Genomic DNA, 11,494 nt, shown 5'->3' with positions numbered 1-11,494 from the left:
GCAATATCCTCTTGGGATGCCAGGCAGCAACAGCAGCTGTAGCTCCCCATCAGTCACATAACCATGACGGTAAACAATCGATACTCTTATGACCATTCTGTGTCCATGTAACCATTCTGTTTTTCACCATCAGCACAGTATGCAATCAATTTCCTGATATGCTTTGTATTAATTTTCCCCAACTGTAGACTGTGGCGTTCTGAGCGTGTTTAAGGTAGGTTAGGCTATGATGTAGGGCAGTTTAGATGTATTAAATGCATTTTTAACTTAATATATTTTGAGCTTACAATGGATTTATTAGGATGTGACCTCATCTGAAATTGAGGAAGATCTATATTCCTAACTGATCTTGATCTCCTCATTCATACCTGTTTCCAACAGCAGACTAACTGTCCTATAAACAAAAAACAAAATCCAATCATAAAGCTCTCCTGCTGCAAACCTTTATTAATTTCTCTTTGTCATAAAGGCCTACTTCATTAGAAAGCGATTCAAAGCCTTCCCAAGAGCCATCCCTAACTTCCCAGCATCATCTCCTGCCAATTCCCAGAAGCTCTTGAGCTTCACTACATGGGCTACAGTATTTAGTTTCCTCAATTGGTCCAATTCTTTCATTGTCCCAGGCCTTTGACTATAGTGTATTATATATTGGAAATCTTCACCCATAACCACCCTAATACCCAGCTTGTTATCCTCATCAATTCTTTTGCATTCTCCTAACTCAATTGAAATGTTATTTGCTTCATGAATCTTAAACATCCCTTTCCTTCCACATTTTTGCAGTCTGTGGATACTTTCAGCATCTAATTTCCCATTCTGAATCACAGAAAGCTGCTAGACATTGAGTCCCTCCAAGGTCAGAATTGTTTTGTATTCTTTGTATCTGCAGCACTCATTGCATTGCCTGACATATACACATGCTCAACTCATGCTTACTGGGAGAAAAAAAATCGAATTCTAATTGAATTTTTATTTGCTCTGTTAAGTTTGTGATTTACAATGTTAATTATCTAAAAATAATATTATCTAGTTATATAAGCATATCTTTGATATGACTTAATTCATTGTTTATAATCTATGAGCATTAAAAAATTAAGATTGTAAAAATTATTCTGATTAGTCAGTATATTTCTGTAACAAATATACTACTTTTATAACAAAATAGTCCCTTTATTAGTGATATTTTCTCTTGCTAAATCATCTCATCATTTATTTTGGCCCATCAGTTTAGTCTAAAACCAGTATATCATGGAAACAGGGAGAGCCTAAGTTGCCTGAGACTATCATGCAAACAATATTTCTTGGTTGGCTTCTGACCTCCTGTGTGTTAAATGTAGTTAAATAAGTAGGACACAGCACTAAACAAGGCAGACAAAGCTCACAGCCTCAAAGGTAGAGAAGGAAATAGATAATATTATAAGGAAACAAACAATAATAATAATTTCAGATGGCAGTACATCTGGGGAAAATAAAATAAGGTGATATTATAGAAAATAATGAGCAGGACTACATTAGGGGCTTATTGAAATAGCTAGTGAATGTGTTCAGCTAACAATAAAAACGGATTTCAGGATTTTCCTGACATTAAGGTGCATTCAGTTGAACTGTTTTATTGTCAACCTCACATTGCCCTGCATAGTGTCCTAAAATGATAAAATCCATTCTAAGATGGAATTCAAAGTGGAATTTCTTGATTCTTTCAAAAAAAGTTTTTAACACTTAATAAGTCATTTGGGCATGGTTCTCCCCTCATAGAGCTTGGCTACTGGAAGAGATAAGATAAAAATAATTGCATACATAATCATTATCTGCAATTGAAACTTTATCATACCCCCATGTTTAAAATTGATGAGATTTTTATTACTATCTCTGATTTGAAAAGTATGAATAAAATTAAATTGCCTAAATCACAGCCATACTAAAATAAGAAGAAACAAACACATGGTAGATGAAATAGTCTGTATGTGTTAAAACAGTATGTATCTGATAAAACAGAATCAGTTTACATGTAGGTGCTTTTCCACATGCTAACTCATTTGTTTCCACAATAATGCCCTGTGTTTGGCAGTATTATTCAATAAACTTTTCTTTAAAGGAATTATCACTCAAAAAGGACAAGAAACCTCTCTACCCTGGATCACAGTTGCATATCAGAGGTATGATTCAAACTCAACTGTCTAATTCAAGACCCTTCTTATTCACCTAATATATTCGACTGCAAATGACAAAGAAAGAATCAATTAAAGAAAAACCATACATGATAGACCTGGAGATCGTCATTCTAAATGAAGTAAGCCAGAAAGAGAAAGAAAAATACCATATGATGTCACTCATATGTGGAATTTAAAAAAAGAAAAAAGAAGACACTAAACTCATCTACAAGGCAGAAACAGACTCGCAGACATAGTAAACAATCTTATGGTTGTTACTGGGGGAAAAGGGGAGTGGGAAGGGATAAATCAGGAGTTAGAGATTTGCAAATATTAACTACTATATATAAAAATAGATAAAAACCAAATGTCTTCTGTATACCACAGGGAACTATATTCAATATCTTGTAATAACCTTTAATGAAAAAGAATATGAAAATGAATATATGTATATATATGACTGGGACATTATGCTGTACACCACAGATTGACACATTGTAACTGACTATACTTCACTAAAAAAAATAATTCATTTGTGTGAATAAAAGAGACAAGTGGAATTCAAAGTGTTCATTTTAGTTTCATCTAGCTCCTATGGAGAAATTCAAATATAACTGAATTTGTTATTCTTTATAAAAGGAAACTGTAAACATTATTTAGATGTAATCTAAATTGTTCTTATGACAATCAAGAAAAGTAGATATTATTGTTACCAACCCCATTTAAATGAAAAAGAATAAGCCCAGGAAAGATAAAATAGCTTGTCAGGGTCCCACAGCCAGTATATGGCACAAGCTTCTAGACACTAAAGGCACTGTTCTTTCTCATAGTTTTTTATTGTGTACGATATAAATTTGTATCCCTTTCAATTTATATTTTCAGCAAAATACATTTTTAAAACTACATTTTTCAGTGATGTAGTTAGGTATAAGATAATTTTTGATTTTTCACTTCTACTGGAAAGCAAAAGATCTCCAAGCTCATATAACAGTTGTTAGCCTTAAAATATGCAATGACTTCCAAATTATCTTGCCAAATGAGTTCAGCAACAAATGCCCTGATGGTCATAACATTAATATAATCATAAAAGTACCATTACATTAATTAGAACTTTGTAAACGCTGTAATTAAGATACTCCGTGACAGCTGTCTTTCCTGTCCCTGCGCGTTCCCAAGAAATCTCCCAACACCACTTATTTCTGAACCATCATCTGCCTAGAGTTGGGAGAAGCCATCTGTTAAGAAATTTGAAATGTTAAGTGACAAAGGGGTTTCAAGCCATTATATCCCTTAGAATCCTTTTCTGGGGAGAAAAAAGAACAAACACTCATCAACCATTTCTAAGTGATTTTTAGCTGGATTTGGAAGGGAGGCAAACTAAATTTATTTTTAATCTTGCATCAGGATTAAATAGTCGAAAAGTCTGGACTTCTGAGTCAGGTGGATCTGACCTGACTGCTAAGGCAAGTGGCTCACACTCTTCGAGCCTCGTTTTCCTCATATATATGATGGGGAAACATCGTAAATGAGAGCAGTCATGCCTCTTTTTTTTTTTTATTACTGCTGAGAAAATAAAAGGATATATTTCCTGTCTAATGTCTTATAAAGGATAGTTTTATTTCAAAATATCTTTAGAATGATTTTAATGATGATACACTGCTAGTCTTTTTTCCAGCTATTTTGTGCAGCTTTAGAAAATGTAATTATTTTAATCCTCAAAATTACTTCTCAGGTCGGCCTATACTTATTTCTATTAAAACTAAGAGGTAGCACAGAGAGTCTTAAAATGTGATAAACAGTTCAATTTCTACTATAACCCACCACTCCTTTGAGTTTAAGCAAATCACTTCACTGGACTGCAGGTAGAAAATGATGGAAAAATTAAGAATAACGTACAGTTTTATTGTTAGGAAAATAAATCAAGATAGGAATAATAATAGATGACATTTTTCCCTTTTATAATCTCACCCTTGATACTGTTTTTATTATTATTCTCTGTATTATGAGTTTCAGCAGGCTGGCACTGTCCTTGCCAGGTTAACTTCACTGTATACTTTTAATCTTCACAGCAGTTCTATGGAGTGGGTACTGTCAGCCAGACCATTTCTGGAAACAAGTAGACTAAGCAACTTGCTCAGAATGGCATATGGTTAGTGAATGACAGAGCCTAGACAACATTCCAAAACTAACTCACACTTAATCTTTTTCTGCTAGTGCTTTGCAACTTGTGAAATACCACCTAAGGGGAAAATGTTAGTTTTCCAGGGTAAAGAACCAGTGATCTGGTGACACTTTTTACCTCTGCCTGATATAGAAAGGCATGCCTCACTGTTGGGGGAAAAACAGTAAACATTTAACTCAGACTTACCCAAAAAATATGCACTTCATCTTCCCCATGCAATGAGGTAGTTATTGTTAGGTTTCTAATTTTTACAAAAGAGAAAACAGGCAGAACAGCTGAGCATCTTGCCCAAGGTCACACTATTAAGTGGGGAAGCAGGATTCAGATTCAAGTGGTCCGAACTCCTCGACTATGTTGCCTTAAGAACCGTAGAGGAAGATGTGGCTTTTTCATGTTCCTTTGAAAGACTTTAATAAAATAAGAGCCTACTATGTGCCAATGGTTATTATCCTGAAATTCGAATTAATTCTCTCTCTTCTTCCCTCCTACCTCCTCCCCTTTCTCATCTTCTTTCTCCTCCTTTTTCTCCCCCTTTTCCTTCTCCTTATCCTCCTCCTTCTACCAGACAAAATAACTGAGTCTCAGATGTTCTATGGTTTGACCAAGACTTCTGAGCTAATGAATAGCAGAAGCGGTATCTGAACCTATTTTAACATAGCCTGATTGATTCTAAAGTCTGAATTCTTTCTGCTACATCACACTGCATGTATTTCAAGGATTTCTTAGACTTTTTTAAGTAGCTAGAAATAGCTATTTCTCAAGATTGTGACTGATTAAGTTCTAATTGACAAAATGATGAATATTTTGAGGTAGGATGTAGGTAATAACGACTGTTAAAATTTACTTTTAGGAGGATTTTATAAAAAACTTGTATCTCCTTTTGCACAAGAGAGCATAAGAGATTGGAAGGGTAGGATATATATGTAGATTTGCTATCAAAGGATATGTGCCAAGCATCTCTCTTAAAGGTCTTAAGGGAATAAACACCATAATTTAAGGTACACTAATTATATGAGTTTAGGCATAACTGAGAGTTATGTCTCATCTGTGTGTCTGCAAATTAACCATGAGGCCACAGTCAATTAACATGTACATTTCAATTGCTATTATCTCTGAAACATATGGTACAGTGTTCTACTTAAGGGAAAACAACTTCAGATAAGTCTTGTCAACATTATTTACATTATTTTTGAAGGGCAATCTACTTATTAGTAATAATCACCAAGGAAAACAATCATAGTTTTAAAAGCAACAAAAGTAGCAATGAAAGTCTAAATTTTTATTGTTTATGTATTCATAAAATAATTGTCATCCAGAACTACCTTTCATAGAGATAACTGTTAAATCTTTTCCACACCTCTGCCCTTAACTTAGACAAGTCTCAGATTGACAGTTAAAAGCTAGAGGCATCATGCTAGAGGTTGGTTATGTTTTTCAGTTCACACTACTTGACTACTTAAAGCTCTTAGAAGACATTAAACTCGGGCTAGAACCCCGATATCTTAACTTATCATTCATGTTTATACTTGAGAATGAGATTTGATCAACACAAACATGGAGTTAAGGGCAAGTTACAAGGTTCATGCTTTACCAAATCTAGGCCTAGGATATCTACTTAGGATTGCACATACTTGCTTGCTATTGAGTTATATGTAACTAATGGGAAAAAATAAAGAGAAAGCAAATTTCCTACAGGCACAGATGAAAAACAAGTCATTGAAAGTTATTACATCAAGAACATGTAGAAATTCATGAGGAAATAACAGGCTGCAAAAAAAAAAAATAGTCAGCAGCTGCAAGTGAAAGGGAAGATGAAGAAGAGATTAAAAGGATGAGCAGGAAATTTTTAAAAGTCAAACTTCACATACCAAAATGAAAATCTGGATTAAAGGTGGTATACATCAAAGGTGAGTTGGAAATTAAATCAGACTATGGAGGACAAATTTAATCAGTTTCTGAATTTATTATAAGTATTAATAGTATGAAAACAAAAAGAGAGCAATGAAAAAGTTGAAAATGGGAAGCAAACATAAGACTTATTTTTCCCCCTCAAGTAGAAAGCATAATAATTACAACAGAAACAACAGTTCAAAACATAATGAAATAAAACTTTCCTTAACAAAGAACTATGCCCATAAAATGAAATGGCTTTCCAAAATCCAGACAAATCTAATTGCTCTTTTATTAAACACAGACATAGGTAGTAGCTGAACTGCCCCAAATCAAGAAAGTATGAGTAGTACCTCAGGACTACACTGGAATAATCTCTAATCCAAAGTGAGTGAATGTAGAAGGAAGACAGAAAAGGTATGATCCAGAAATTCAGACCAGTTCCATAACTGACTTGAGAATTTAAGTTACTCAAGTGCAAAAAATACAAACTTCTTGAATTATCTTCCAGAAAATCTCTGAGACTCCTCACTCTCACATGCTTATAAACCTTTACAGGCTTACCCTCATCCTAAAGACACCCTTTAACAATCCTCCCAGGAACTTAAGCAACTGTCGAGTCAATACAATTGCATTTATAATTCAGATATCTTGAGTGTAAATTATATTGGCCCTTGCTGCCAACAATAATTGCTCAGTTTTTAATAACTCATTGGACATTGATCAATTTCAAGGTCATTCACCTTGAATCATCACGCAGGCGCCATCACATCTCTGAATTCTGTAAACAAAACGATTTATGTTTCAGCATGTAAAACGCAGTTGAAAGGAAGGACAAATGGTTTCATGCCTCAAAACATCCAAAGCATGAATAGTCCCAAACCAAAGGACTACAAATTCCAATACACGGTGTTTTCTGCCTTGAGATTTTTGGCTTTGAGTCAATAGACTTGCTAACAATTCAGGTATTTTTGCTAGAGTCAGCCTAAAAACCCCATACCTCTGATTTCACTCCAGTATGTTTATAATGATATTTTCATTCTTCATCCGTGCATTCCACCTATTGATGATTTTTACTAAAAAGTCATAAAGTAGTGGCTTATGACTGAAGGGAAAGCCAGATAGTGCCTGTTTCTCTTTCGGCAGCTGTAGATGTATAATAATAATACTGGTCACCATTTATTGTTGTCTACAGCGCTGTTTACCCACATGATACGTTGGTCAGAGCTACTGATTAAGAAGCCACATAGCCCTAAGCTCTCGTCCTGACACTGCCACTTACTTGCTGTTCACATCTAGGTAAGTCACTTAACCATTCTAAATCTGTTTATTTTTAAAGTGTGAAATATAAACAGTACTAAATTCATAGGACTGTTGTGAAGATTAAATTTAATCATGTAAGGAAGAAATGTTGCCCAGGCTCTGACAAATCATCAAAAGAGCATAATAAATGTTACATATTATTTTCTTTATTGTTATTTATTTTTACTTGCAAATTAGCCTGAAAACTCAGATTAATGTATGGCCTCCAGATTGCACAGCTAGTGCGTGGCTGAATCACAATTTGAAACCAGGCATCTCATTTTACAAGCCAGTTTATACCTGTGAGACTACAGCCTGTGCTTTTTCTAATACATGATTGTGTTTCCCTACTTCGCATGTTAAACTATTGTGCTGAAATGTTTTCTAGCTTCAGCTATACCCTTTAATTTATTTTACAGATAAACCCAGTGGTATCATGGGAACTTACTGTGTATTTTTTTTTAAACTTTGAGCTTTTGTCTACTGATAATTTTATTGACAAAAAAGCAATATGCCACAAAATGTAACTGTCTTCTTCAAAATATAAGCAACAACTTGGACTCTGGATTGAGTCTGGTTTTATAATGAATGCATCATTTATCTACCAAATAATGGTGACACACAGTAGACAATTTGTTGTGTTTTGATTTGATTTTGTAGGGTCCTTCGAATGAAAATCTCCTTGTAATCACTACCCAGGCCCCAAATCTTGCAATGACTCTCAATGAGCAACTTCTCTCGTTTGTTATTCATAAATAAATAAACAAAACTTCAAAAAAGTTACACTGTCTACCCTCAAGGAACTAACATTTTAGTGATAAAGAGTGGCAGCTAAATAAATAATTCAGTAAATGCAGCAAGTCTTATGGTAACAAAATGCACAGGGTAGGGGGTATAGCTCAGTGGTAGAGCATTTGACTGCAAAATGCACAGGGTAAATGAAAGGACTGAGAAAGACTCTTCAGTCTTAGGTGGTAAGGTTTACAAGACGAAGGGAGTTACCAAGAAAGGATGGTAGGAAGAGGTATTGACTTTTTAAAAAGAAGAAAAAAGGCAAGAAAAACACTAAAGCTCCCCTCACATGTATTGCCCTGTTAGCAAAAGAAATGCTTACACATTTGAATGATGTATGATTCCTGAATGCCAAGCAGTGCTGGACACTGAAAACAGCTGCAGTTCATTTAATGTCAGCACCGTAACAGTTTAGTAATATTCTCCTTGTATATTTCAGCAGTTTAATCATTTTGCTCAATTTTCTTAACTTGATCTTCACTGCTGTCAGGCAGCTGGCTTAGCATGTGGTGGTAGGTGCTATTAATTTCAAAAATACATTACACAGCAACAGCTTAAAAGAATCAATAAAGTTATTGTGTGTCCTGACTCATCATGTCCTTGTTTAGATTAGCAATGCATATCTTTACATATATTAGAGGAATACTGGGGAACTTAAAACCATCAGAACGAAGAGACAAGGACAAACAGCAGTGTAAAATCCACAGTAGTAGGGAGATGAACAAACTCTATGGGTCACATTTAGTCATATTTCTAACAAAGATCAGGTAAGTAAAATTAATCATAATTAATAATAATTTTAACAATGCCTTAACATTTTAGAGCCCCTGAATGTTAGTGCAGTTTCACAAATTAATCTTCTTTAAGCTCTTCATTACCATATGAGGTATATAAAGCATGTCTGATCTCCTGTTGGTAGGATAGTGACATACAGATTATGCACCTGAAAGTATCAGATGATTAAAAAAATGTATTATTGAACCATATTATTTTTCCCATGGGCTGAACCCCAGTCACCAACAGAGACTGAGTAGGGTGGTGGCAGCCCAGGAAATCACTTTCATTCAACTCACCTTAGGAAGGAGCAGTTCTAAAAAGAAAAAGGGGAAAAAAGGAGTGAAAACCATTCTTGCAACAAGGATAAATCAGTAAACTGAGTATCTACTACAGGACAAAAACAGGCTAGTTGTCAGGAATACAACAATAAAAATGCAGACATGATCCCTCAAGGAGTTTGCATACTATATGGGGACTGCAGCAATAAAAAAAATATAGATGAAGACATACAGGGTACTCTGACAGCAGATAGAAAAGGCGTGAAAAGGATTTTAATTCTTGTTAAGCAGCAGGAAAGTGACAAATTAAGGCTCCACAAGAAGAATGGAGTGGTGGCAACAGATAGAAAGCAGCCAGGTCAGTGAAGGGGCTTTGGTGGTAATCCAGGTGAGAGGCAGCACCCATGTGTAGACAGGATGTAGACAGACTGGCACATTTTAACTGATTAAGGGGGCAGATTAAATAGGGCTTCCTCCTTCAGTGGTGTGAAAGATTATAAGGAAGAGGGGAGAGTAAGATGACCTTTGAGTTTCCAACTTGTAGGACTGAATGAATGGTGAGGTCATTCCCTAAGAAAGAAAGGGCGGCTTATTTTTGTCAGTAAAATTTAAAAAGTGCTTTTGCACAGAGAATTGTCTCAACTGTTATGACATTACTGGTACTTGCTTTTTTCTCTCCACCACTTGGAGATCAGGGGCTTTTTATGAATTTTAGGATCCCTAGAATTTAGCCAGTGCTCAATAAATGTGAATAGGATAAATGAATGAATTAGGAAATGAATGAATTGCTGAATATTACTTCTTTTGACATTTACATCATGTCTGAGGGGAAGGAAGAATAGAGGTTCTTGGATTAATTTTATAGATAAGAAACATTATACAGGATGGGTTGTAGGTAATCGTCAAGGTTACCTAGCAGGTAAACACAAAAACAGAGGCTGAGATACAGTTCCTTTCACTCATATTCCAGTGCTCCTTTCATTGTATCAGCCTGCTTCTTACTCATTACTTGCTTTTTCATTTTCTCAATCCTCAGGACCTCCACTAAAATAAATAAATAAATAATATAATTACCTACCCCCCACCAAAAGAACCCAATGAAAAAAGCCACATGAGTTATGTGGCCTCCGTTTCTGAATTAACCAAGAAGATGTGCACAGAATTTCCCCTTAATAAATTACTAGATATCATGGGGCATCTCATAATCTACAAAATTACCATAATTAATGAAGGCATGTAGTTGCCGAGTGGATCACATCAAGCTGTTCTTAAGTTTTGCACAGCAGGTAAAAGATCAGAGGCAAAGACTAATTATCAGCATTCCATGGTCAGCTTGAGAGAAACACACACACACACACACACACACACACACACACACACACACACACAGCAGAGGGCAAAAAAAGAAAAAAATGCTCTCTTTCAATCTTAAAAAAAAAAAACAAAACACAAGGCACTTACAATCGGTCTTCTGGGTGTGATTGGCTGGGAGGATAAAGGTATTGCTCCCATATAATCAAACCCAGGAGGCAAATTCAGAGTCACAGGGATTTGGGAAGAGTTCCTGAAATCTCTGTAAAAGTTTTCACATGGTACTTGGAGAAATTAACAAGAGAAAACTGAGCATTCCAACATAAAAAATGACATAATAAATAGGAAAGCAATGGTTTTTAAAACATTCTAAAACTAGCCACTGTTAGTAGTTTCACCCTCTCATACACCTTAGCCTTCCAGCAGCCTCAGAAACACTGCTCAGTTTGAAAAGAGATTAAACACAAACAAGGCTTTGACTATCTAGGAGCTCACAGAACAGTACAGAAGATGGAAAGGAAATCACGGGGTTGAAATGCAACGTGGCCCATGCAGTAACAGAGGTGTCCTGATTGGTATGATGCAGAGTCAGAAAGGAGGAGTCACGAAGGTGACAGCATGAATCCTGGCCAAGCCATTCTCAAGTTTTGTAGACTAAAGAAGTCATAAAGCTTTTTGAGTCATACTGCCCACATCCGCTAAAAGAAAATAGTAATAGATTTTACTTGACATGTTATTAAAAAAGGAGTTATTTACGGTTGTGAAGGAATTTGTGACAGTTTCAGATTGTAGATGAAGTCTTACCAAGTTTT

The 11,494-nt window shown here is 35.3% G+C and overlaps 1 long non-coding RNA gene across 1 annotated transcript in view; it reads right to left on the bottom strand.

Annotated features, from left to right (window-relative positions):
• LOC140698669 (uncharacterized) overlaps window positions 1-11,494 on the bottom strand; it is a 371,717-nt gene that overhangs the window by 19,488 nt on the left and 340,735 nt on the right. The gene's annotated exons all lie outside the window — the stretch shown is intronic.

The sequence above is a fragment of the Vicugna pacos genome, chromosome 10 (genome assembly GCF_048564905.1).
Source record: "Vicugna pacos chromosome 10, VicPac4, whole genome shotgun sequence".
NCBI lineage: Eukaryota > Metazoa > Chordata > Mammalia > Artiodactyla > Camelidae > Vicugna > Vicugna pacos.
This window is presented reverse-complemented; position numbering and strand designations above follow the sequence as displayed.